This window comes from Urocitellus parryii, chromosome 12, assembly GCF_045843805.1.
Source record: "Urocitellus parryii isolate mUroPar1 chromosome 12, mUroPar1.hap1, whole genome shotgun sequence".
Taxonomy (NCBI): Eukaryota; Metazoa; Chordata; class Mammalia; order Rodentia; family Sciuridae; genus Urocitellus; species Urocitellus parryii.
In genome coordinates, this window is record NC_135542.1 from 62,930,884 (window position 1) to 62,958,354 (window position 27,471).

The following is a 27,471-nucleotide window of genomic DNA, read 5'->3' on the forward strand; positions in this document are numbered from 1 at the left end:
TGAATACAAGTCATCTGTAAATTTAGAAAAAAAATAAGCAAATGGGATATTTTATACAGCTTTTTAACATATATAAATATACTCAGTAATCTTAAAACACTTCACTGCCTGGAAGTGTAGCCATCTTAGTATTGGGAGATTAACTATTCCAGGGAATGGATAAATCTTTAATGATGCATCCTCAATCCAAGAGGAGGGGCTACTGCTTTAAAATGTTCAAAGGAACAATTCTGTACACAACTAAGAGAAAGATCTATAAATTAAGTGTGAGCTTCATACAGACTGAGAGAATTATGAAATGCATATTCTAAAATGCAGTGTCACCCTGTTTACTGAGGCTGATTAGTATGTGGGTAATGGAAATGGGGCACACACAGGAGACACAAATCAGCCACTTTGTCCGACACATTGCTTCCACCCACATGCCAACTGGGAATCACACTATTTTCTTCCCATAAATGTAACTGGTCATAGGATTGGAAAACTGGGGAAACTGTGCTTTTAATGGCTTTAATTTCATGGGGTTTATGAAGAACATTTTCTTTCCTCATATAAAAAGAATAATTTGCTAAGGGATAAGGCATATAGGGGATAGATAGAGGCATTAGTTCCAGGAAAAAGAAAATACACAACAATATTCACCAACATTCTGCTGTCCTTGTAGATGATGAGTTAGTTTAATCTTTTGGATCACTTCTAGATAGGTCCTACAACTCACTCCATTTTGAAGGGAATTAGAAAACTGTGGTTCCAGCATTGTGTGCGACATTCGCTAACTTGTGAAATAGTAATAACTTGCACACTCTGGGATCATGTTTTAAAGATGATGTGAAAGATGGATCACTGAAGCATGCTGAAAATCAGAAGTTTATATAAATATAATTGTGTGGTATTATTATTGATGATGATGGTTCTTGATTTAGAATCTAGAAATATTTCTCTAGAAATAAAAGGTTTCACAGTGAGTCTTCAGTAAGTCCATACTCTGCCCTTGGCCTTATCTTGCCTTCTGCCAACCCCAGCCCTTCCACCCCACTGGCCACACACAGGGAGTAAAGAGTGACAATGAACCTGGATCCATTTGACAAAAAGGTGCAGGTTGCCTAGAGTATGAAAAACTTGGAGTTCCCCGCATCTGGTTCTCAAACAAGGCAGTTACCCAGGGCATGTCTCATCAAGTGACTGGGACAGGAGGCTGGCAGGCACTGTACAACCCACCTTTCTTGAGTAGCAGAGAGTTTGTGTGCTGCACCTACCAGCTAATGTCTCTGTGGCCCTGTGTCACAAACAATTTGTTTCCACATCTTCTGCCACCAAAATGCCAGGAAAGATGTCCACATTTATTATCCATGAAAGGAGTTGATTGCCTAAGTGATGTCCTGCTTTCCATGAGGTGGAGAAAAACTTAGTAGAGAATCTTTTAGTAGTAAGATTGCACTGTCGCCAGTTAGACTGTCCTCTTTTCTTTCTCTTTATTTCCCTTTGTTCTCTAACAAAACTGTGGACAAATGCATCCTCCACTTGGATTATTCACCTTGAATTCAGAGAACCCTGGGAGATCTGTTTGTCCTATTCCCAAACTGGATGTGACATCCAGAGGAAAAAGGGAGATCAAAGAAAGTTGGAAATTACTAGCCTGCTTCTCAGGAAGGGGTGCTCCAGAGGTGACTTGGAAACACTTAGATTTGTGAGAGTGGCCATCTGGAGAATTTGGAGTCTTGGTTTCTTGCCTACATTCTTTCTCGCCCTTCATTCTATTGTTCTGTATTGTACCCGCAACAGTTTCCCACCTGCCTTTGCCCAACATCCTTCAGAGTGGAAATGCAGTTGGCTCGAAGAGGGTACAATTAGCCCTGGACTGTATTCTATGCTCTTAGGAAAAATGAGTGACTGACAGAGAATAATCTCTTCCCCTTAGAAATGAGCTTAGGGTAGTATGGACAAAGTAGTGGCCAGATCTTCAAAAGAATCTCCTGTGAGTATACCTGAGGTTCCTAAACTTCCACATCTCCTCACATCTAGAACCTCCATGGTAATCCTGGATAAGAGATAGGAAGTCAATGCACAGTACAAAGGTTTCCAAAGGGGAAAGGAATGACAGGCAAAACACCTATTTCTTGCTTTGGTGACAAACAGAAAACAAGAGGAGCTTGCTTTTATATTCCCCGTGAGCCAAGTGCAATTGGTAAAAATTAGGACGGTTCCTCTAGTCTATGCCAAGCACTGTGCTAAACACTACCTCATGCTGTCCTCAGAGAAATCCTCTCAAGTTCTTATTGATTTGACACACATTTTACAGATGATAAAACAGGCTTAGAGAAGTCACAAGGCCATGCAACTAGTAAATTGTGAAGCCAGGATTTGCAACCAGCTCTGGATGATTCCCAAGACCTCATTCTTCACTGCTGTAGAAATTTGGGTGCTTGAAATCTAGATTGTTCCTGCTCCCCTGAGTAGGAAAGAGTCTTCCCCAGAGAGGAGGAGATTTTACATTAAGGCTTATTATCTGCCTAGCTGCAAACATACTGGTCACCTTCAGAGTCACAGTAGTAGCCCGGGTTCTCACAGGGCCAACACTGGGTGAGGAAGTAGAAGAAGATACAATTACATAGCACACGTTGATACTGTTGCTATATAATGGGCTGTGTGGGCAAGGTACACCAAACTCTGGAAAGTGTGGCCCAGGATTCAAGAACAAAATGTTCCATTAACTAGACTTTGCCCTCCTGGACCATATTAAATTAGGGAAACCTGAGGCCTCTGGTTTCAAAAGTTCCTGTGGGCTCTTGAAGGTACTGGAGGAAGAGAAAAGAAGCAAAGTAGACATGGTGACACATTGACTTGCAAGGCCTGGTCACAATCAGAAACAAAAGTGCAAACAAAACTCAGAAATAAAATTTGCCTTAAGAATATACTCAGAGGCATCCTTGGTGATTCCCCGAGGATTAGGAAACTTGTCCGCTTGGCACTATGAGGGGGATTGTGAGTTTTCCAGGACCTCACTTTATTCCAGTCTGAAGTCAGACACATGTAATTTCTGAAGCTAACCTAGGTTAGAGAAAGGAAGACCCCTGGCTCCATTAAGGGGCCTGGGTTTTCCTCCAGCCATACAGAGCAGCTAACAATTCTTCCTCATCTTCCTGAGCAAGTAAAATATTCCTCATCATGGTGAGGTTGTGACTCGGACCCTGATCAACAAGATGTCATTTGCTAAGATAACTGGGTTAAGTCACAGTCTCCCTAAGAAACGACTCCCGTCACTTTTGAAATGAATGCAAATTAACAAAAGCACAATATTCAAGTCCTTGAATATCTCTCATGAAATGTAAAGTGCCACAATATTGAAACACATTGGTAGTATTTTGATCACAAGCAGATTGAGAAGGGCTGCTGGAAAAAGTGACAAATGCTATCAGATTGACCCCTGAGAGATTTCCTTCCATTTAGATTTTATTTTCCCTTTTGCTCTTTTTTTTTCCCCTGATCCTTCATGAAGGAAATATGGAGAATGTTGAAATAAAAATTTTCAATATCCAGATTCCAGACACATCAGCCCTCTACAGACAGAACTCCAATCCAAAGCATTCCTGGAATCCCCATGTTAATTGCCACATTATCAAATCCTGGAAGGACTATGAGCTATTGTATAATGACTCTGAGTAACTTGATTCCCCTAATGAACCCGAGCCACCCAGACGATGGAATGAACAGCCTGTAGCCAGTCTGGGCTGCTGTCTCCCTCCCCCACAGTTTCAGAGCCTCGGCCTCTCCTGGGTCTGGCAAATGGCCTGTCCTTTCCCTCTGTCAGCCTCCTTCTTAATGCTGCTTGGCAGTCTTCCTCTTCACCAGGACTGCCTAGAGTCTCGTCCCACCCCTTTGCATGACCCAGCTGCTGCCACTTGGGCTAAGGTGTCCCTGCTACTGCCTTCTAACCCATTGGGACTGCATTATTTCACCTGGACTACCAATGAGGTCTCCAAGGTCCTCAACCCAGCGGTTCTCTGGGCCTCATTTATGCTCACCTAGACCCTGTGCTCCATCAGAGAACCCAGGCAGACCCCCTTTGCTCATCCTGGCCGTAGGAACCTGGACCTCTGCTTTCTTGCATCTACAGCCTACTCACCCCATTGATTGGACTCTAAAACCTGTTGTTGGTCACTGCTTTCCAACTTTACTGTACAGTTGATTCTCCTAAAGGGCTTGTTCAAATGAAGTTCTGATTCAGTAGGTCTGGGGTGCGGCTTGAGATTTGGTATGGTATTTCTAATGAATCTCTAGGTGATAGCAATTCTTCTGGTCTATAGATCACATTTGAAAGGGGTGTGTAGCCTATTCACCTTAAAAGTCCTAGAATGCCACACCAAATATGACTGTTGCCACTTAAGAGGCCCTTCTACGCATGAAGCAGTGGAGGTAGAAAGATGACTGTGACCCAGCTCCTGTTCCCAAGGGCCCATAGTCTGGGGCAGTAATTTTCAATCTAAGCATTATTGATGTTTTGGGCTGACGATTCTTTGTGGAGGAGGGCTGTCTTATGAATTGTAGGACATTTACCAGCACCCCTGGCCTTTACCCATTAGATATCAGTAGTATCTCCTCAGTTGCAACTATCAAAACTGTCTCCACAAATTGTCAAATATCCCCTGAAGGATAAAATTACCCTTAGTTAGTACCCCCCTCCACTGAGCTAGGGGGGAAAGACAGTCATGTAAATTAATAGCGTAAATGAAAAATCAAGCTACAGAAGCTTTGCACACGTGGGTCAGGAAAAGAGATTATTATTTCAATATCTGATGTGCATCTGACCCATAGAAAATGCTCAAGAAAAGTTCATTAGATAAATGAACAAACTTCTAATATCCTCATACTCCCTGGTACCTATAATGATTGATTTTTCTGGCCACATGTAAGAGAAATGATATTTGTGCATACCACAGATCAACATCTACCTATTTCACTAACATAGGTGTATCATCATGGACATATTTACCAAAAACATTACAAGAGAAGGAAGAAGGCTTGTTAACCCAGATGCAGTATGGATATTTATAAGAAAGCAAGGCTCTTAAGTAATAGTTGCCTTTGTTTTTTAAAGGCAGTTTGTACTGTTTATTGGACATTTATGCATGTGTGTGCATGAGTGTGTGTGTGCGTGTGTGCGTGTGTGTGTGTGTGTGTGTGTGTATGACAAAGAACGTGTACACAGAACACTGCAGATGAACTGAATTGGAATGGCTCATTTTGTTGCTTGGTGCATCTTAAATGCACACTCCTAAGCAGCTGTGGCTTTTCCCCTACAGGGTTTGTGAGGATGAATGCATTTTCCAAGACACTGTCTATTCTGGGATGCTCCTGCTCCTTATGGATGCATCTGACATCTGACCATGCATAAATAGGATGGCGAGCTAGCAAGCAGATAAGCTTGGAGAACTTGAGTAAGAGGAAAACCTGGCAGTGTGTGCATTTATGAACTGAAGGCAACGAGGAGCAGTGTGCAGCTTGTAGCCTTAATGTCAGATGGCAGGACAAAGATAAGAAATGATGTTGGCATTTGGAGTTACATAATGGGATGGCAAGCTGAAAACCTTTTGGTTACTTATCTTAACATGGAAGCAGGAATAGAGAAGTGTCTGATGTTGAGGCGGAACCAAAGGGCTGGGGAATATAGAGGGTGTAAGGGCATTTGAGGACAAATGAAAAGAAGGAAATGGCAAAGGGGGTACAGAGCATGGAACATTTCAGTGCAAACTTTTAGACATGTATTTGGTAAGTATTATTATCCCTTAACATTTTATAAATGGAAGCCAAAATAGTCCCACAGGGAACATTCTTGGAAATATATAGCAATTGGATAGAAATAACCACAGTTGCCAAAGGAAAGTGTGACACTTGGTCCTGTTGCCAAAGTCAGTAAGCCTTTGCCCAAATAATGGCAAACCTTTCCTTTCTGAATACGGTTTCTTAATTAAGCCCCAATGTCAATTCCTGTACCTAGGTGGAAATCAGCAGATCTGAAGTCAAGGCCAAGTTCCACGGCTAGTTGGCTATGTGAAGGAACATTATTGCTCCAATTTTCCTATCCAGAGAATGGGGAAGCTAAAACTTTCCACCAATCTAGGCTGAAGGAATATTGTGGTGAGTCAGAGGATATATTCCTGAGTTTTTGTTTGTTTAAGGAAGACTATTACTAAATTTATGATCATAAAGCCCTGTTGTGTTTTAGTCCTTTACATTAAAAATAATCAATATGTAAAAAATTCACACATTCAAGGAGAATCAAAGGCAGGGTCTAAAGAGATATCTGCACACCCAAGTTCCACAGCAGCACTCTTCACACTAACCAAGAGGCTAAAGCAAAGACGTGTCTATCCACTGAGGATAAACCATGTATGGTAAATGCATACCACAACATGATTATTACTTAGCCTTAAAAAGAAAGAAATCTTGTTACATGTTACAACATGGATGAACCTTGAGGACATTGTGATAAATGAAATAAAATAGTCATAAAAAGATAAATATGATGCCATTGATTATAGGAGGTATCGAAAGTAGTCAAATTGATAGAAACAGTAGAACAATAGTAATCAAGGACCAAAAGGACTGAGAGGAAGGGAACAAAGGAGGATCATTTAATTGGTACAGAGTCTGAGTTTGGCAAAATGAAAATGTTCCTGAGACTTGTTTCACAATAATGGGAATATACTGAACACTACTGGTTAAAATGGTGATTTTTATGTCATGTATTTTTTTATTATAATGAAAAAAGTTTTTTAAAAGACTTAAAGAATTAAACCAAGAAGACAAAAACCCTTGACTAACACTCACTTTGGGCTTAGAAATTGGCCAGGGGATACAGTCTCTTGTTATATTTCTTTGCACCGATAACCCAGGCTCCTGGTTACCTAAGGTGTCTGATCAGTAATACACTTTGTTCTCAGAGAGGAAGCTAATTTACAAATGTCAACTGAGGACTACTGTCCTGTGTTCTATCTAGTTTGGTCTGGGAAGTCCAATGGGATAACAGCCAAGTGATGAAACCATCTAGAGGGGAAAATGGATAGTTGGTACTGAAGTCTGCATTAGTTGCTGTTGGCAGAACTGGTTTATGATAACGAAACATCCTGAACAGCCACCTCCAAAAATAGTTGCCAGTATGACATCCTTAAAAGCAGGAAAACACTGCCAGGAGATTCAGAAAAATAAATGGATAAAATGATACCAATTAAAGCAAACACTATTCAAGAGAGTCTTGTTCTTCAAGCCTCAGAAACCTCATGTTGGCCCAATATACAGAACTGCTAGAGAATTTCTGTTCTCTACAACAGCACCAAATTGCCTTTCAAATGCAGCATCTGTTTTTGCTGGTTTCTGGGGAACATGTACTTCATGGTTGATGTAGTGACATTATCATAATAATTCTTCCTATTGGGAAAGAAGCATGAATCTAAATGGAAAGGTATGAAGCTTTCAGTGGGGTAGCATGGAGAGCTATGGGGAAATACCCCATAGACCCCTAGGCCTCGATTCTCAATCTTTATTTTATTGGGTCATCCTGGGCAAGTCTGTACTTCATCGGAGTTTTTTTTTTTTTTTCTGCTAAGAGATAAGACTGAACTTGACATCATAAGAGATGGATTGCAAGAGCCCCAGGATATATCAATGCCATGATAGAAAGTAACCATCTTTAGTTTGAGTGAAGTGGGGCCATTTCTTCCAGGCAGGAAATGTCAAGAAGAAGCTTACGAGGTTACTCTCAAGTGATGCTCTAAGCCTCTGAGCCACCAGGACCTCTGAGAATCACCAACATCCTAGTGCAATACTTCACTAAGTAAGCGGAAGGAATTTGTCTGTTGGAAAAAAAAATATACATCAAAACAAAATAAAAACAAACCCCTAAAGGTGTACTGTGCTCACAATTATTTCCGAGAGTGGTGAGTCCTGCGGGGGAAGAAGAGAGTCAGGTAGACGCCATGGAGATCAAACACCTGGCTGATTAGCTCCACTGGGAATGCTGCATAGGGCAAATCTTTGTGGTCCTATCTCTTTGAAGAAGCATTTCCTCTAGAGACCTTTTAAAATAGGGCATGTTCTCAGCAGTTGGAGAAGACAGAATTATTAACTTTCCTGAGAAGAGTGAATAGGAAAGATGGCTTTCCAAAGTAATTAGGGCACAGGGTCCTATGGACAGTTGAGCTCCATAGCACACTAAAGATGTTAAAATTATGTGTATTCCACCTACAATTCCTAGACATGGTGAAATATCCAGTTGAAACAGTTATGTTGCAGAAAAAATGGCCTCTGTTAGGGAAATCCAACTTGTTTTTTGTTATTTTTGACATTTCATTACTTTTACTGAATTTAGCTTTTGAGGGGACAGAGACCAAGATAACAGTGCTTCAGGCCAAACCTTGCTTCTTCTATATTTACCTATGCAGTGAAGAGGCATTTCAAAGGTTCATGACAGGAGATACATTTTCAACATAGGAATATGTGTGCAGGTATCTGCTACTGCTCTCTCTACAGTCATCAAGAGAACTTCCTCCCTAGGGAAGAAGCACTTTAGGCTTGAAAGGACTAAAGACACTTTTTTTTTTCTGTACCTCCACAATCCCAACTATCTCCCTAAAATTTGTTTCTCAAATGTTTCCAAATATCTAAGCAGGCTACATTGTGTCAATAAATCATTATACCTGAATATTTTACTTAATTAACAATTTTTTTTTGTTGTTAAGAGATAATTTAAATAGAATAAAAGCACCTATTGAAGTGGATAATTCAGTCATTTAATGTTTTTCACAAGATTGTGCAATCATCACCACTCTCTAATTTCAGAACATTTCAATCACCCTAAAAGAATCCCTGTACCCAATACCAGTCACTCCTATTTCCCCTTCCTCTCAGCCGCTGGCAATCACTAACCTACTTTTTGTCTATATGAATTGCTCATTCTGAAAATTTCATATAAATGGATTCATTCACGATATGGTCTTTTGCCTCTGGCTCCTTTCACTTGGCATAATGTTTTCAAGTTCATCCATGCCAGCAGGTATCAGTAGGTACTCACATTTTTTAAGCAATTATGAAGTACAAAGCAGATAGGTACTGAAGCTTTTCTTTTCTTCCAGATGTATGAAATTGGTGCAGACCCAGCCCATCCTGAAATCCAACCTAGAGAGCCTCAGTCCAGGCTGCCTAAAGGGTTACCCTATCAAAAAATAGTTGGGCTAACCCAATAAGACTTCACAGATTGTGGAGTACAGTAAGAAACAGATGATAACTGGGAACTAAGGAGAAAAGTGCAGGATAAAGCAAGTATGCAGGGGCACAGTTAAAATCTGAATACTGGGTAACAGCTTGGTCACTGACATATTCTCACCCATTGTTTTGTTATTTGGTCTGTTATAGCAACAACCCTGGCTGAGGTTGTGTCTGTGTCTGTGTATGGTGTAGGTGTATGTGTGTGTGTGTGTGTGTGTGTGTGTGTGTGTTTATAAATATATGTGCGTGTATAAATATATGTGTATGTATAAATATATATGTGTGTGCATATATATATATATATATATACACACACACACACACACACACACACACATACACAAAGCAAACATCTGGAAGGACATCCCTAAATTATTTAGAATTGTATCTCCAAGAAGTGTAATTACACAAAGATTTAGTTTCTGGTTTTTATTACTGCCGTTACTGTTGTTGTCTTATCTTTTAATTTTTCTACAACGAATGTGGGATTACTTGTATAATTTAAAATGTTAAAAATAGACTTTGTTTTGAATGTCTTGTTTGCAAGACTGGCTTATTGTTATCTGTTCCTAAAACAAATATCTTTTAAAGTCTCTGACAAAAATAAATTAAGTTGTCCTCGCCATCTTCACCCTCTCAGAAAATTCTTCTACATCAAATATAAGTCAATACAAAGGGAAACTTGTGAAAGGAAACCAATGCTTGGGGACTTGACCTACTCCTATTCCTTCCTCTCTTGTATCTCTAAGAGGGACAGCTCCTTTTCACTCTTTTTGATTTCTTGAATCACCATCTTCTTCCAAGGCTAAATACAAAAATCATATTTTAGGATTTGTCCTCAAACTTTAGACTGTGTACTTTATATCTGCAACATACGAGTCATCTCCACATTGTTGCAAAGTTTACAGGAACATCACCTCCACAGGCACATTTGCTGAGCTAGTTAACCATCTTTAGCACACAGCAATGTCCTCTTGAAAGGGGGCATTGAGTCTCCCTGTGTGCTTATTCCTGAGGTTGAAAGCTACAAGAATAGACCATGTTTATATTCCAAAGGACTAAACCACCAGGGTCATCCTGATGCACAACTGTGAGGAGTGCTATTTTCATCATCAATTATATTAATGGTGCCCCAGGATATGTGCAACAAGCATATTCTAACAGTGGTCCAGGAAACTGTACTGATTCTGTTTTTATATTCAGTATATGATTCTGAAGGGATTTTTCTCTACACATCATAAAAGCATAAATTAGTTTGGTTATTTATATAAATATATAAGTACAAATATGTATATGTAAATATATAGCAAGAAAGACATTTTCTCATAAATTTCACAAGTATTTTCAAGGATGGACTTCTACTTCCAAAACCAATGGACTGCATACCCTGAAAAATGCACCACAGAACTGAATACCAAGCTAACCCCACAAATAAAAATAGAAATTTCTACTTTTAGATTTGGAATCATGGCATGATACAATGTTGGGCTTTACCAATCAGCGATTTTGCAGATTAATTTTACATCTTGAATCTTTTCACAATTATTCTCCTTTCTTTGAGGTCTACTGCGTTAGTGTTTTTCTTAACAGTTTTATTGAGGTATCACAGACACGTAACAAACTGAACATATTTCAAGTGCTCAATTTGGTAAATCTGATAAATTTCTATTTAGTGTGCAGTGATGTTTCTTTGGGGTTTCAATTTACATTTCCCTAATGTCTAATGGTGTTGAGCATCTGTTCATGTGCTTATTTGGAAATTGCATATTTTCTTTAACAAAATATTTACTCAACTCTTTTGCCAGTTTCATAATACATTTTCTTCATTGTTGAGTATTCTTTATATATTCTGGATGGAAATCTTTTGTTAGATGTGTTAGTTGCCAATATTTTTTTTGGTCTGTCAGTATTTCTATTCACTGAAAAGTATATTTCAAGCAATGGAAGATTCAACTTCTATTAATTTTAATATAAAATGTTTTGGATGAGATATCTAAGAAATCTTTGCTTAACCTAAGTCCCCAAAGATTTTTCTCCTCTATTTTCTCCTAAATGTTTATAGCTTAGGTTTTATTTTAGGTTTAAAGAATGTTTTAAAATCAATTTTTTATAGAGTATGGGGCATAGATCAAAATTTATTTTTATTTGCATATGGGTATCCAATGGAATGCAGTAACATTTGCTTTCCCCCGAAGTCTTTGCATTTTTTTTTGTAAATAAATAAATAAATAAAACAGACAGGATATGGGGTTGTGGCTTGGTGGTAGAGCACTTGCCTTGTGTGTGCCAGGCCCTGGTTTGGATCCCCAGTGCCACAAACAGAAACAAACAAAAAAATAAAAATGCATCTGTCTATATATGTATGGATCAACTTATGTATTCTTTATTTTGTTCCACTGACCTACTTCTATTTCTATGCCACTGCCACACCATCTTAATTATTGCAACTATAAAATGAATCTTGAAATCAGGTCATGTTACCTCGGTGATGTTGTCCTTCTTTTTCAAAGTTACTTTACATATTCTAGATTCTCTTTATTTCCACGTACATTTTTAAAGAACTTAAAAATTCCTACTCCAAACAAAAAAAGGCCTATGAGATTTTTATTGGAATTATGTTGCATCTTTAGATTAATTTGGGAAGAATTAATGTCATAAAAATACTGAGTTTTCTGACCCAAGGAAAGTACATTTCTCTACTTATTTTGGTCTTGTTTAATTTCTCTCAGGGAAGTTTTGCATATTTCAATGTAAAGGTTATGTCTATCTTTTGTTAGATATAACCCTAAGTATTTCATACTTTGATGATACTATAAATAGTATTGGTTTTCTAATCCTATTGCATTTGTTGCTAGTATATAGAAAAACAATTTCTATAAGTTGATCTTCTATCCTGAAAATTTATTAAACTCACTGACTAGTTTTAATAGTTTTACTTCTGTAGACTCCATCAGTTTTTTGATACAGACCACCATGTTGTCTGCAAATACAGAGTTTTATTTATGCCTTTATAATCTAGATGCCTGCTTTTTCTTGTTTTATTACACTGGCTAGAACCTTCAGTACAATGTTGAATGAAAGTGGTGAAAGCAGACATATGTGCTTTATTCCTGATCTCAGGATGGAAACATTTAATTGTTCATGGTTAAGTACAATATCAGTGTTAGAATTTTCACTATGTCCTTTATTAAATTGAAAAACTTTCCTTCTGTTGTCAGCTTTTCTGATAATTTCTTTTTTTTCAGCTAGGAATAAGTGTTGGGTTTTATTAATTGTTTTTTATAGATCTTTTGAAATGATCATGTTTTTCCTTGTTGGATTTGTTAGTATGATATTTATTTCATATTTCATTATTATTGCTATTAAATCCCCAAACCTAACAATTTCTGGATAAACAATATTAAGTCAAGTTTGCTGTTTTGATGATATTAGGTTGAACTGAGATAAATAAGTAAATATTTTCTTTTCTAAGAATTCTATTATGCATTTTAGTTGGCTAAATCTATACAATTGCCTTTGTATCTACATTGGGCTAGATCCAACTAGGTTAGTTTTGAACTAGCATTAGAAAAGAGAAAAGGAAAGAGAATTTTAAAGTTGACATGTCACTTAAAATGTGGCCCAAATAAAGATATCTGTTTGAAGAAGTAGTCAAAATAAATAAAGGCAAATAAAAATGGATCAGGTGGTTTTTAATGTCACTCTCTTGTCCAAAATAAACCTTCTGGGATATTTATCTAAAGATTTTTTTTTCATAAAGCTAGAGCAGCAATCATATCAGAGAGCTAGTTTCCAGTAACAGGTTCCAGAGATATGAATTTATCTAAATTTTGCCTCAGTTCTTTGTAGCCTTTGGCACATGGTTGTAATACATTAAGAAACAAAAAGGGGGAAATACCCAAAAGCTTCTTGCATTGAGAAAACTTGTCACTGGGCTGTATCATGAAATGAACCTGGGCATTCAACCAAGATAAGTAATTGCAATGGCCCTAGGCCAATTTAAATTATGTACTGTAGACCTTCTATGTAGAAAACAGTTCATAAGTTTGGCATACAAACATGACATGGAAAAAACATGATATGAAAATCTCTTGTTCTCCCCGAAGGTCCTGCATTTCTCTGAGTACCTATGACTCTTGGATTTGGTATGCATGGTGGAAAAGGAGCTGCTGATTGGTTCTGATCATGATCAATAAAGATATTTTTGGTCTATGTGGCACAGGATCCATTTAGACTAGTATGATTCTGGGACTAAACTGGACTTTCCTTTGCAGTTCAAGACAAAAGGAACCCAAGACTCAGGAGACTTGCCTCTTGAAGACTGGAAGGAAAGAAATTTACTAAAAGAAACATCACTTGAATATATTTTGGTACCTCTACAAAGCAATGCGATTTCTCTATTGGAAAAGTCCTAAATGAATTTAAAGAACTTACTAGAAGGATTTTCTTCTTATTAATTTGAAAGTTGTATATGAACACAGAATTTGGTTAAATACTGATAAACATGTTTTGTATAAAAAGTCCACTTGGTTCAGTATAAATATTAAAATTAGGAACATATTTTATATTTTAAAGCCTGTTAACACTTCATCTGAGATCATGAATTTTTGGAGCAAAGCTGCTTTTCATTCCTAAAGTTTGTTTATCTCTTTCAAAATAGCTATAAGTCTGAATTCAAGGACTGCAAACAACGAAGAAACCATTTTCACCATTTTTATTGATTAAATAGCATTTCTAAGTTAGTTTATGACACATGATCAGTTAAATATGTGAAATGGGAAGCTTCAGGAAGAGTCAGAAAAATGCTACACAAAGAGAATGGCAATGGAAAAATGCAAAGGTGTTTTCCAGGCAAGTTATTCAGGAATAATTGATATTTGACTCTGAGATGTTTGTGTGTCTTTGTACAATTTTTGAATAATGATTAATATCATATTAAGTACAGTAATAGCTAAGCCAAAGTGCCTGGTTCTGTATAGCAATTTTTCCATTAAACTAGTAGTATAGTTTGGGGTATAATATTCAATTTTCTTGGGCCTCAATTTCCTCATCTGCAAAATGGAGATAACAATAACTAACTTATAGTGATACTGGGAAAAATTAAATGACACATACATTTAAATTGCTTAGTCTACTACTTAGTACTTTGTAAGCACTCAACAAATGTTTTTATTATTATTATCATCATCATCATCATCATCATCATCAACAACAACATCATCTCTATCTTACATGCACTAAAATAGAGCCAAAAGGCTCCCATTTCTTAATCTGTAAAACATGATCCATAAAAGTGCTACCTTGTAATGTTGCTATAGAATCAGGATTTGAACTTGAGCAGTTTAGGCTAGAGCCTGTGGTAGATATGGCCACACTAACATGTCCTTAACACATCTGGCTGTCCCAGCATTGTCTTCATGTCTCCACTGCCATGGTGATTTGTGTATGGCTAAGAAGCCCTGCCATCTGTAAACTTCAACCTGGTTTTGACTATGCAGGTGATTTTATATTAGCTCTCCTGATGGCTAGCCATTATTTAGCCATCATTAAGTCTTGTTTTAAAATCCTAAGCTACTCTTAATGGAATGATGTAAATTGATGAACATTTGAGTAGATTTTGGTAGGCTGGGTGGGGAATGGGAAATGGTCATCCCCAGGCTCCATGCAAGGAAGACTTAACCCCACTGTTGAATCCTTAAAAATCCCACAAATGACTTTAAAGAGACTCCTTACATTAATGGAAAGTCCTTGGGAATGAGTCAACAGTCTTATTTAATGAAATTGTTCCCAGACTGGGAAGAGAGATGAGTGCCTTCCCGAGTTAGGAGCTCCTTCAAAAGCAGGATTCCAGAATCTTCTGGTGGTCCTGTGAGGTACAGATTGTGAGGCCCCACTTCCAGAGTTCCTGTTTCAGTAGATCTGGGTATAACCTGAGAACTTTCCTTTTTACCAAGTTCCCAGATATTGCTTCAGAAAAAAAAAGAGGAAACCACTACAAAATTCAATGACATAATAGGTCAGTGTTAACTCTCTCCTGCAAACTTTTGCCTGATCATATTTTTATACCCTCCTTGTCGCCCCTGATTCTTCTCCGGTCTTCTCTGAGCTTATGTACAAAATAAATCTCAAAATTTAAGGATGTACATTACTTAAAAGGTCAGCTTCTCTGAGGATTTCCTTGGCAGAGACAAAGTTAGTTCTCCCTGTTCAAGGGGAGAGACTGTTTTCTCACTTCTGTTCAACTTCCCCCTGATATTTATTCAAGGCCGGAGGCAGATAGTATCCATCACTTCTCAGATTGATGCAAGGCAGTGGTAATAAAATGAGTCACATACATCATATAATTAGATTGGTTTTATGATTCTTTCTTTTCCCCCGAGTTAGGGAAAATAGCTATTTTGGGTTAGGTTACAGTAGAATTATGACTCGTGTCAACAAATCACTGACAAAGCAGTCACTGATAGAAAAAAAAAAAACTGAAAGCAAATTTTATTACAGAAAACCTGTAAGGTCTCTACACAACCACTGATTGATTATTGGTTGACTCAATGTTCTTTAAAACAAAAACACAAGTTCTATGCCAACAAGTAAATAATAGAATTTGTACTTGGGAAAAAATAGGAATACTTATAAAAAATATTCTGTATTATGGTATGTATGTGTGTGTGTGGCGGGGGTACGTGTATGTTTAGATAGAAACTATTTAAAAATGAAAAAAAAATTGTAATTAGGGTATAAAATTTCTCAAATACTGCAAGTTTATAGTGTTCCTTATTTAGGAGAAACCATTTTATATAAAAACTATGGCAGCATGTAAAAAAGACAGTAAATTCGTGATCTTTCTTCAACCTTTGAATATTGCATTGTATTTTCATCACACTGAAAACCTGATGCTAACCTTTGCTTCACTCTCTGCTGTGTTATATGAGGCTTAGGGATGTCAGTTGCAGATATTCAGTGGACACTGATACTGCACAGATTTCATTCAAAAATTCTCTTTTTGGCCAGTCCAGAGTTAGACTGAATAAAAGAGGGGCTAAGCATGATCCACAGCAATGGATGTGATCATGTGGATAATCTAATTATTTTTCTTTCCCTCTTTACATCTCAAGCAGGCCATGTATATTTGCTAGATTTGAGATAATGTTGGAAGAAGTACAAATTTAAGATCATCAACAAGTGATTTTCAAATTCTGTTGTGGACCAGAATTTCCTGGAGACGTGGTTCAAAATATGGTCACTGGTACCTCATCTTGGAGCCACCTAATCAGACATTTCTACAGGAGGCTGGGTATCTGTTTTGTTCAAATCCCATTCCAGGTGATTCTGGTACTCAGAATGGCTATGACTCACACGTAGATTATACTAAACTACTTCCATGTGCTACGTTAGTAATTTAATAATCTTCATTATTACAACTCTAGGATACAGGTATGATTATTATCCATGTTTTAAACAGAAGCAAAAAGATTTGATAACTGTCCTAAAGTCACATGACTAATACATGATAATGCCAGAATCCCCTGGCTCCAAATCTCACACACTGAACCACCATACAAAACCGCCCACCCCCCATAGTTGTAAATCACTGCTGTCTATGTAAAACCTGGTGATGTTTATGAGAGTTGATCTAAAAAGACTGCTACTGTTCTTTATCCTTTGAAAGCAATTGATAAGGAAAAGATGCAAATTGAAAATCAGTCTTCAGAACACTAGAAGTTACATGAGGATCTCTCAGATGAGGGTCTGTTGCATCAAGTACCTACCCAGTGCCACACTGGGAAAGTGGGTCTTTTTTATTCTTAGTCTTTTAATGACAAGTTTGAGTGTAAAATTGTCATCTGGCTTTTATTCTTGTCTTTGGTTCTCTGCAGCGTGGACCTTCCCAGTTGCTGTTCTATTCATTCTTGGAGCTTCCTTTGTCACCTGGTTGACCCAGCTTTTGCGGTATTGATCCCTTTCTAAGCCATATGGTATTTTTTTTATAGGAGATATCCAATACATATTTCCTGAACAAACAATTACATGAATGAAAGAATGCATGCCTCACTAAGCAGCATATCTCATAATTTCATATGTGAGCGGTTCTGCCTGTCATAAAGCTCCTCCTTATGTTAGGCAGAAATCTCTTTCATACACCTTTCCTCTATTGGCCCTTATTCTGCCTTTCTGTTATTTCCCTAGAGGTAACTGCGTTCTCTTACTCCCTGACTTTTTGTCTTCTTTTTCTTTATCTTTATTTTGGTACTGGGGATTGAACCCAGGGTGCCTCGCCACAGAGCACTATGTCCCCAGCCTTTTTTATGTATTTATTTATTTTTGAGACAGGGTCTTGCTAAAGCTGAGGCTGGCCTTGAACCTGTGAAGCCTCCTGAGTTTCTGGGATTAGACCATGCATGACAGTACTCTTTTTTTTTTTTTTTTAAAAGGAGAGAGAGAGAGAGAGAGAGAGAGAGAGAGAGAGAGAGAGAGAAAGAATTTTTAATATTTATTTTTTAGTTCTTGGCGGACACAACATCTTTGTTGGTATGTGGTGCTGAGGATCGAACCCGGGCCGCACGCATGCCAGGCAAGTGAACTACCGCTTGAGCCACATCCCCAAGCCCACGACAGTACTCTTTAATATCTAAAAGAAGTTATCATAAACTCCAAAGGCCTAACCCTTCCACCACTTACTTGCCCATTATTTCTTTTATGACATGACTTTTAGATATTTCACAATTTTAATCATACTTCTCTGGAGATAATTTGTATGTGTTGCTATTCAGAGCAGCACTATGAATTGAGCTGAGGTGAGCTAAACACCACAATTTCTTTTGTATCTTTAACTTTTTCTTTCTAGTCTCTTTTTCTTTCCAGTCTCTTTTTTAAAAAATAATATATGTTTTATAAATGTCAATTTCAAGAGTTTATGAGTTATTTCATGTGGGCAATGGCTTAAAATTAAATTATTTTAGTATTTTCTTATACATTGCAATTCAAGGACACAGGAAGTAAATGCTATTTTTTTAATACCCACCATGTGCCATGAACTATGAAGCACATTTTATACATATGTAAAGAGAGGGATAACAGAGTAATCATGTGTAGTTTCAGGAACTAGAACATTCTTTGTCCCTAACCTTTGATGCATGAACATTGGAGCCAATAGGGAATATTCAATCAATGTTACTTGAACAAATGAGTGGTTTTTCCATCTGTTGAGTGGTGGTTATGGCACCCTCTTGTAAAGTTGTTGCGAGGTAACAGGATGTAGATAAACTGCCAACTATGGAGCAGTGTAAATGAGCACAGAGGTGGAACTCAATAAAGATTAGTATTTGTCGCAATTATCACAGTTATCATCTCTATCATCATTATCTTCATATTATCTAAGTCTCTTACAACCTTATAATAGCCATTTTAAACTCAATTATATTAAATTTATTTGTACTTATACATTCATCTTTTTCCAGAGGAAAAAAGCATTTGACATTTACCATTTTCCATACAAACAATAAAATTTCAATGTCTTTATGGCATCAAAGTGCTGATTAAACTATTGGGCAGCACTGATGACCAATATTCTACTATTTTCTAGACCAATTTGTCCTACTGCATTTCTGTTCTTCACTTTACCCAGGATTAGCTGATGGCTCTCTAAGCATATGGTTTGCTTTCAATGGCATTTTGTATTTTATGCTGTAGGTAAAACCTAAAAAAAAAAAAAATCAATGTCAAACTAGAATTTGATGTTAAAAATGGTAAAAAATGGAACATGCCCTAGGTCAGAGGTTTATTAAATAATAAGGAAATAGCTTTCAGCTATTTTAGGTTTCTTTAAACTCTTAACATCTCTTTGAATTGACTTTGAAGTGTAGGTCATTGTTAAGAAAAGAGAGGAAGTCTTAATGTTCAATGGATCATGTAACATAGAAGATCATACTTAAAGGGAGATTTTTCTCCATTTTCAATATTTTCTAAACTTCTTTTAAGAGTCTCATCTAAAGAGCATTTGATGAACTAATGAAAATGCATTAAAATGAAAATGTGGCTGACCTCTTCTCTCCTTGTGCCCTGAGAACACTCGATCAGTCACTGCTCAAAACAAAATTAGTCAATTTGGCTGTTAGTCATCAACATTTTTTATCCCTTCCCTCTGATAGTCTGTCCCCCTGATCTTCCCTTCTAACCAGATGGAGGGATTGTGTGCAAGAAAGAGCCATGCAAACCAAAGGCTATAAAATCCCAAACTGGGAGTTGGAAACCCTGTGTTAGATTTGGCTCTGTATATTTTCAAGGTCATATATCTACTTATGGTGCCACTGAATCCATTTCCTCATTTATAAATTAAAGGGAATATGAGACTTCATCATTTTCAAAGTCTTCCTGTCATGTAAATCCAACAGCTGGATTTTCCCCTTTCAAATAATGACTTCAACATTTCATGGAAAACATCTGTTAAAGAATGTAATTGATTTTTTTTCCCTGAAATTTTGGGATATGATTTGCTGAAGGCAATTATCTAAGGCACTCACAAGTAGTATAACCATTCACATCCCTTGTACTTGACATCCTATTTTTCAGAAAAGAAAGTGAACTTCTAAAAAACAGGCCAAAATGCTGTCACTGAGGCTTGGGGTTCAGTGGATTGCTACCTTCCATGGAATGAATCACCTGCGACACAAGGATGTAAAATATTTTCCATTCATTTAACCAATTCACAAGTGTTTGTGAAACTTATGTCTGCTTCAATTAAGAAATCTGTCACTCGATTGTGTTAGAATTTGCTGCTGAATCTCTAAGAAAATGGAAAGGCTGGGTGCCACTAGCATGGATACTGTCTTTATGTCTGAAGTTCACATCTTCTTAAGCAGTAAGACAATTTCTCTAACATTCTATATTCCTATTACACTTCACTGGTTGAGGTTAAAATTGTATCAGTAATGCTTTCAGAAAGGGTGTTCTGGGGCTTGGCATAGAAAGGAAAGTGTTATCCCTGGATTCATCAGCTAAACCAGCTTCTTGAACCAGAAAACTATTTTACCTTTTCTTTATTTCATTGCATAGAACTACTCTGCCATACCTGACGCTTGGGAGGTAATTTATAAATGTCTGTTGAAGGAAAGGATGCTCAAATTTCCCTGCATTTAATGCCTTTACATGTACCCATTGTACCCATTAGCCAAGTTTGAACAATAACAGTTGAGTCTGAAATAATATCAAAGATGATTATAATCAATGCCACTCGAACAGTGCCTGACATCACAAACTGTGTGCCCTGCACCAACACACACACAATCTCACTTAATCCATAGTTAAAGATAAGTAAATGGAGACACGTAGCATTGCTCAGAAAGGATCATGTTCTATTCCATTGCACTAAAATTTAGCCCAAGAGTTTACATGACTTAAAATTCAACTATTTATATAATACTTAATGATGGATAGATTCAAGTGATTGACAGATAGAAAGAGTATTTACAGAAATACTCTGAATTCTTTTTTCTTAAAGTAATATCATGTATACAACTATAATGTTTTTGTTCCTAAGAGCTTCTAGTGTCTTTATTATAGATATTTTACAAGATTGGTTCAGAAAACCTTTACCTAATACACAGTGTCTCCTTGATAAATAATCATTCTGAATTTTATCAATATTGCTTTTTCAGAATTTTAAATACAAACAGAAGCAACTTAATATTTTAATTTAACTCCCATTAAAAAGCTACCAATAAAAAGCTCACAGATCTTTTAAATAAAATTTTCATTTCTTAGTCTCAAATTATTTCCTCACTGAAAATAAAAGGTCAATTCCCTTAGCTAAAAATAACCATGAGTGATTAATCTATTCAACATAAAACAAATATGGATTTCTGGCTTACTGGCCTATCATAATCTCCTTTTTAAAATCCCTAATTTAAAATTCTATTAACACTCATCCCATAAATATTTGTTAGACAAAATTCAAGTACCAGGAAACAGCATAATATAAAATTAACACAGAGACATTATAAAGGCGCATATGCCCCAAACAGCTGCAACTTGATGATTATTTGTCCTATTGCCCAGGTTTTTTGGGGAAATACAATTAAAAAGAAAAAAAAAACCTGTCCAACCCACAGAGTTCGTGACAGTGTTTAAACGAATTCTAGACTTCTAGACACATTGTTGGAATTTAGAAAGATTTTGAAATATTTAAGTGACATTAAATGATGCCAAAAAGTTAGGTCTTTTATAGAGGTGCTTAGTTCATGCTTGAATAGATACGAAAAAATTATGAGAAGGGTTTTATGAATGTAATCTTTTTAAGATTTACTTCAATAAAAAATATCTAAAAACATTTTTTCTCATTTCCATCCATACTTGACTTCTGAATAGTTACCATGTAATTTATATTCTAAACCGGGATACTTGGTGATTAAAAGGGGACACTATTAATAATGACAATACGTGTAAGCCAAGATAGGCTCATGAAAACTAGGACATATAGTCACCCTATTTATAAATAAATTCATGTAAAAAAGATCTGGAGATATCTTAAATGGAAATAGGTAAGATTGAAATGTAATGAGCTTAAAAATTAGTAAAGAGTTTTTAACGTTTAAACCAGCACTGGGTTGAATGTAAAAAGCTGGCATTGATCCTGTAAGTGAGAAGGTCAGAGGGCTTCCATTAGAAGTAAAAGACTCAGAAAAATCAAGGAGTGGGACTTGCATCTGTTTTTAAACCAACAACTGTAAAATGGCATTCAAATATCAGATGAGGCTATTTCAGATATACTTCTAAATCTAGAGAGCAGGAATACTTAAATATCTGCTGAACACTTAAATAGGACCAGAAGTTCAATTTTTCTTTTTAACTCTGGAGGAGTTTGTTTTTTTCTTTTTCTTGTCACTACAAGGGAAAATGTGATACATCCCTGTTCTAAATAGCATTCAAAGCAAAGTAGTTTATTCAAGTATGAAGAAAGCAAGATTGGGGTCTCCTCGAACAGGCCATGTTTTTATTCACTGGACAGAAATAAGTAGATAGTGGGCAGCTGTTTTCAGGGGACAGAGCTGACACTACCTTTCTCCAAGAGTGCACGGATACAGAGCTTCACAAGTGATGGTGAGGATGTGGCCCCAAATCTCCCCTTCTTCCTTGGTGTTCTGACAGGTGTTCAGGGTGATACTCTCACCACTCATTCATTCATACCCCCTCTGCATCCCCAGAAACCCCTGCTATGTCCCTCCCCACTCTTTTATTAATAATGACCCAATCTGCTTACTTAAAGGTCTGCTTTCTTCCTGTAGACAGAGTCTGTAAATAAAAACTGTGTTTGATTCTTTTATAGACATTTGATTTGATTCTTTTATAATAACTTGTATTTTCTTTTTATAATTAGAAAAAATCCTCACTTGCAAGGATTTAGGTTGATATGCAGTGATTGAGAGAAAGCACAACTCTGCCCCCTCTGGTAAGATAACAAGGTGAAGAAAGAACATCAGAGAGTGTAAAACAAAACAAAAAAAAAAAAAAAACTTGACCTTTTGAGTAGGTCAGGAAGAGAATGCTTCTTGAGAGGACAGCTAGGCCCCTGGAACCAGGGAAGGGTGAAGGTCTGAGAAGCTGAGATTCCCTGATGGATTAGTGAGGCAGGTCAATAATTTAGCTAATAGTATCCCTGAGACAAACTAAGCATGACTACCCAAGCATATAAGAAGGGTGCACCTCTTTGTATATTTCATTGTTATATGACACATTAATACAATTAATCTTATTTATATTATAAGTCATTTTAAAAATCTTGGGTCAGTTCCTTTCAGTCTCAGTTTTGAAACCTGAATCAATCTAATAGGTGTTTGATTTATTGTAGTAAAAATTAAGCATCACTCTACTGCAATATCTTTATGTTTCATTGTCCTTATGGGTTACTCAGAATATGTGAACAGGTGAAAAGCATACTCATGTTCCCAGCCCAGCCTTTGTAATATCTGACAGCATGGGCTGCCTTCTTCTCTAGGGAAGTCTGCAACTCTGACCTCGCCACAGGTGGTTTACCAGCAGATGTTTGCATTTTCTTCTGTCAGCAGTGGTGCGCTTTGTGCAGTGGTGGAACCCAGGATCGCTGGGTACTGAGCTTTCAGGCTGGCTTAAGTAGCAGAGTTTCTGGGTTGCTCTCATCCCCTCTTTTCACACACAGAGCTGGGGACCTCAACATGGCAAAGGCTAGCGAGTACCTCAAGAAGGCATCTTGCAGCTCTTGATGAGCAGATACTTGCACTGCCCACTTCCCAATACCTGTGTTTTGTTTACCCCTTATTTTGTAACTTGTCTTTGCCTAAACTTCTGGTACAGTATATTCTGTGAATCCAGAGAGTAGGTCTCTTTCTTCCTGAGACCACCTCAGAATACTGATGAGAGGAAAGATCAAAAGTAGTCATGGCTTTTGAAACTACAGAGCTTCTGTTTGAAAGGCTCCAATGAGCAGCAGGAAAGAGAGAAAAAGGTGAAGAAAGAACATCAGAGAGTGGCCAACACACTTATCTTACCCTTAAAAACTTTTCTTCTCTGCTTTGGACTTTTTTTTTTTTGTCTGTTCCTTGTTCTTTCAGAGTCCATTCCTTTTGCTTCTTCCTCCTTTCTTGAATTTCCACCCTCTTAATCCTCTTTCTTAAAAGGACAAAGGGGTCCCTTATTCAAAAGTATGAACGAAAACCAAATTGCTGGCATTGATCAATGTAAAAGGCCATCACAAGAGTGGACCACTAATGGTAATGACTTGAATTTCTGAAGTGTATACCTTTCTGCAACTTCTGGAAGGGCCTGTGCTTAAAGTGTTGTCTTAATTTAATCTATTTGACCCATTTGGATTAATAATGTGATCTCGAAGATGATTGTGTGGAAACAAGAGAAGGATCCTAACCACAGTGCAGAGTTATTGCTCACAAGGTCATGGCTAATTAACAGAAAGCTCTAATGGCTCAAAATTCACTGCGTACTATTAGGTCCTGTGTAAGAACAATACTTTTATGTAAGATGTCTTATAACAATAAGAGAATACAGCAAATTTACAAAGAGAACAAAGCACTTGCAATCCTACCTCTCTTTCTTAAAAATCTATCATTTTAATATACGATTTTTCATTACCTTTTGCATATGCACATTTCAGACATCTGAAACCACAGTGCACAAATAATGTTGTGCCTTGCTGATTAAAAAAAACAATTATTATATTTCTAAATATTCTTTATAGTTTTCCTTCCTAGTGCAGGGAATCAATCCTTGTGCATGCGAGGTAAACACTCTACCATTGATTTACATTTCAGTTCCCAAAGTTTTTGAAAGCTGCACAAGTCCATTGAATGAAATATTTACACAATTCATAGAATTATTCCACTATTACAATACTGAGTCTATGAAAGAATTTTGAAGAACTCTGGTAAATAAGAGCGTGCCTATGACATTTATGCCTTTCAGATTAGTCCTGTGTAACATACTCCCAGAAGAGGTATTGCTATGTCAAATGAGTTCATTGATTTATGATACTCTTTACATATTTCCACATTTCACATCATAGTATCATTAAAATAAAGTTTTAAGCATCTTATTTGAGCAAAGCATTCTACTAGACTTTGAGAGAGAGATGAATAAGTTCAAAAATATAGTCTGTGTCCTGAAAAATCACACAATCCAGTCGGAGAAATAAGACACACTCATGTGAATGAAAAGAACTGTTATACTAACTATAAGACTTTAGAGAAGAGAGAACAAAATGGTATTTATCTGGGGATGAAGAGATTGACTTTTGGGACATTCTTAGTTTGGGCTGGGTTGAGATTGGGGGATACCCAGACTGGTGAGTAGTATAATGAGAGAGGAAATTAAGCATTCCGGGAAATTCTCTGTGATTCAAAAGCAATATGTAAGTACTTTTAACCTACTAGCCTGATCCACAAGGATTTCGAATTCCCAGGGAATAGTTTCATTATTAGTGATAGTTACTCACCCCATTCCTTGAAACATCCTCCTCCTCTACCACATTTGAGGTGACACTGTAGAGGTTTACCTCCTCAGCTTCCAGTCAGTTCTGTCTTTCAAGTTCCTCATTCTCCAACCACATCTTTGAGAACATTTCTCAATCTTCTTTTCCAGTTCTTTTTTTTTTTCTCTTTAAATTCTTCCTGCAGTTTATGTAGTCTGATTTCTTGGCTCCAGCCATTACTTCTTGCTGGTAACCTGCAGTCTGTAATTCCAGCTCTCAATTCTTCTGTTTGGCCTCATATATACATTTCTAACTGCCTCTGACAGCTGTTAAAATTCACCATGTTCAATATCAAATTCTTTCTTTTGTTCTCTAGACCATTTGAAAACATCCTAGTCCACAAACACCACCATGTTTGAGATCTCTTTCATCCTCACAGTTCGTATCATATCCAAGTTTCCAAGTTTGATCCCAGCTCCACAGGGACTCCAAATTTCCTCCTATCACAGACAATCAGAATCTCTCACCTAGACCACTGAAAGGGCCCCTATCTGATCTGCTTGCCTCTAGCTTCATCCCTCTCAGTCCATGCCCTGCACCATTACCAGTTACCTTCCCAGAACACAGTAGATTAAATCACTTGTCTAGCAAGGTACTTCTGGTGGATCTCATCAGGTGGAAGAGCCAATCTCAAGCATGTTAATGTGTCTCTCCTTTACCAAAACCACTTTTATGATTTGAAACCAATCTAATTCTATCATCTTCTCAAACTATAATCCTACACATATACATATACTTTGGGCTATTTAAAATTCACCAAAAACAGACCCAAATTTTCAACTAGCTGAACCTTTATTTCTGTGATCTCCCTTGATTTGAAGGATCTTATGTGCTTAGTCCATTGGAAACCTTAAACAACTGTTAGGTCCACACACTGTTATCATTTCCAAAATGCCTTCCCAGACCTATTAATGTCCTGTATTCTGTAGCACAGAACAGTTAATACACATTTCTGTTTGCATAACTAGTATGTGCCCATTCTAAGGCCAAGTGAATAAATTCAAGAGATCTAAGTGTGTCTAAACTTCTTAATCTCTCTGGCCAAAGCCTGAGCTTCCTCTTGCTACTTCATAGATAGTGATCAGAAGACCTGCTAAACCTCAAAGCCCTTAGAAAATTTAGCAGAACCCTCATGTAACAGGTGTGGAAAGGAAGAGGGGAAGGAAGAGGAAAAGAATCCCAGAATTTATTAATGATTTTTCTTTGCAAGTAGCTCTAGGAAAAATCTTCAAAACTAAACCATGAACTCTGAGCACTTTATTAACAAGTGATTAGGAAAAATACAGCATTGTGCATTCAAGTTCATGTTTGAGGCTCTTCTTTCCCCATCCCAGGTCCCTGCTTAGGTTTCAAGTGAGAACTTTAAGGGTGGACAACTGGTAGGTTGCGAGTGTCCTCAACCCCAAAGCTTTGCACGTGGTGTTGACTGATTTCCTGGCACTTTGTGGCACACCCTGGTCTCATAATAATCTGAGGTAGGCTAGAGGGGAAAGAAAGGAAAGGAATTTACAACCCACCCTCCAACGTTATTTATTACTTACCCTGGGAAAGTACTGAGCTAATAAAAAGGGGGAAAAGGAAAGCTTAAGCTATTTAAGGAGCAGGATCTGAAACTTCAGAAACAACCTAACATTTCTAAATTTTAAAAAACAGGATATGGAGCTTGAAGGTTTTAAAAAAGTAGATGCCATATCTTAAGAAAAGTAAATTTTAAGTGATTGGACCATAGAGCCCTATTTATTAGGACACGGGGTCATTCCCAAGACCTGTTTCTGACTTCTTGTCATTGGATGGCACCCTGTTTTTTCCATTTGCGTACTGGGGGCAGAATAATGATAATATCTGGTTTTTCCTGAAGTGAGACTTAAAAAGAGAAGGATAAATCAGACCTTCCTGTCATTCTTTAGGCTAAATTTTCATAAAATTTAGTTGTAGCTCTTTAGAAACCATATTTGTTGTTAAATTAAATGTACAAAAAAGAATAAAACAATCAGGAATAATAAAAACAATGTCTAATAGCTGACTATATTTGATAAATTAAAATGAAATGGAAAACTAAAAATTACAAGAGTGTCATTTCCTGGTATTTTCCAAGTAGCCACTTCTGATGTTTTCCTTGAACTAAAGCAATAGCCAGTTGTTAACACTTGTTCCCCAATAAACTACAATTAATTCTAAACAGAAGTGATTGTCTGTACACG

At 37.1% G+C, this 27,471-nt stretch overlaps 1 protein-coding gene across 2 annotated transcripts in view; it reads right to left on the reverse strand.

Annotated features, from left to right (window-relative positions):
* Nucleotides 1-27,471, reverse strand: part of Slc8a1 (solute carrier family 8 member A1) — a 295,606-nt gene that overhangs the window by 166,489 nt on the left and 101,646 nt on the right. The gene's annotated exons all lie outside the window — the stretch shown is intronic.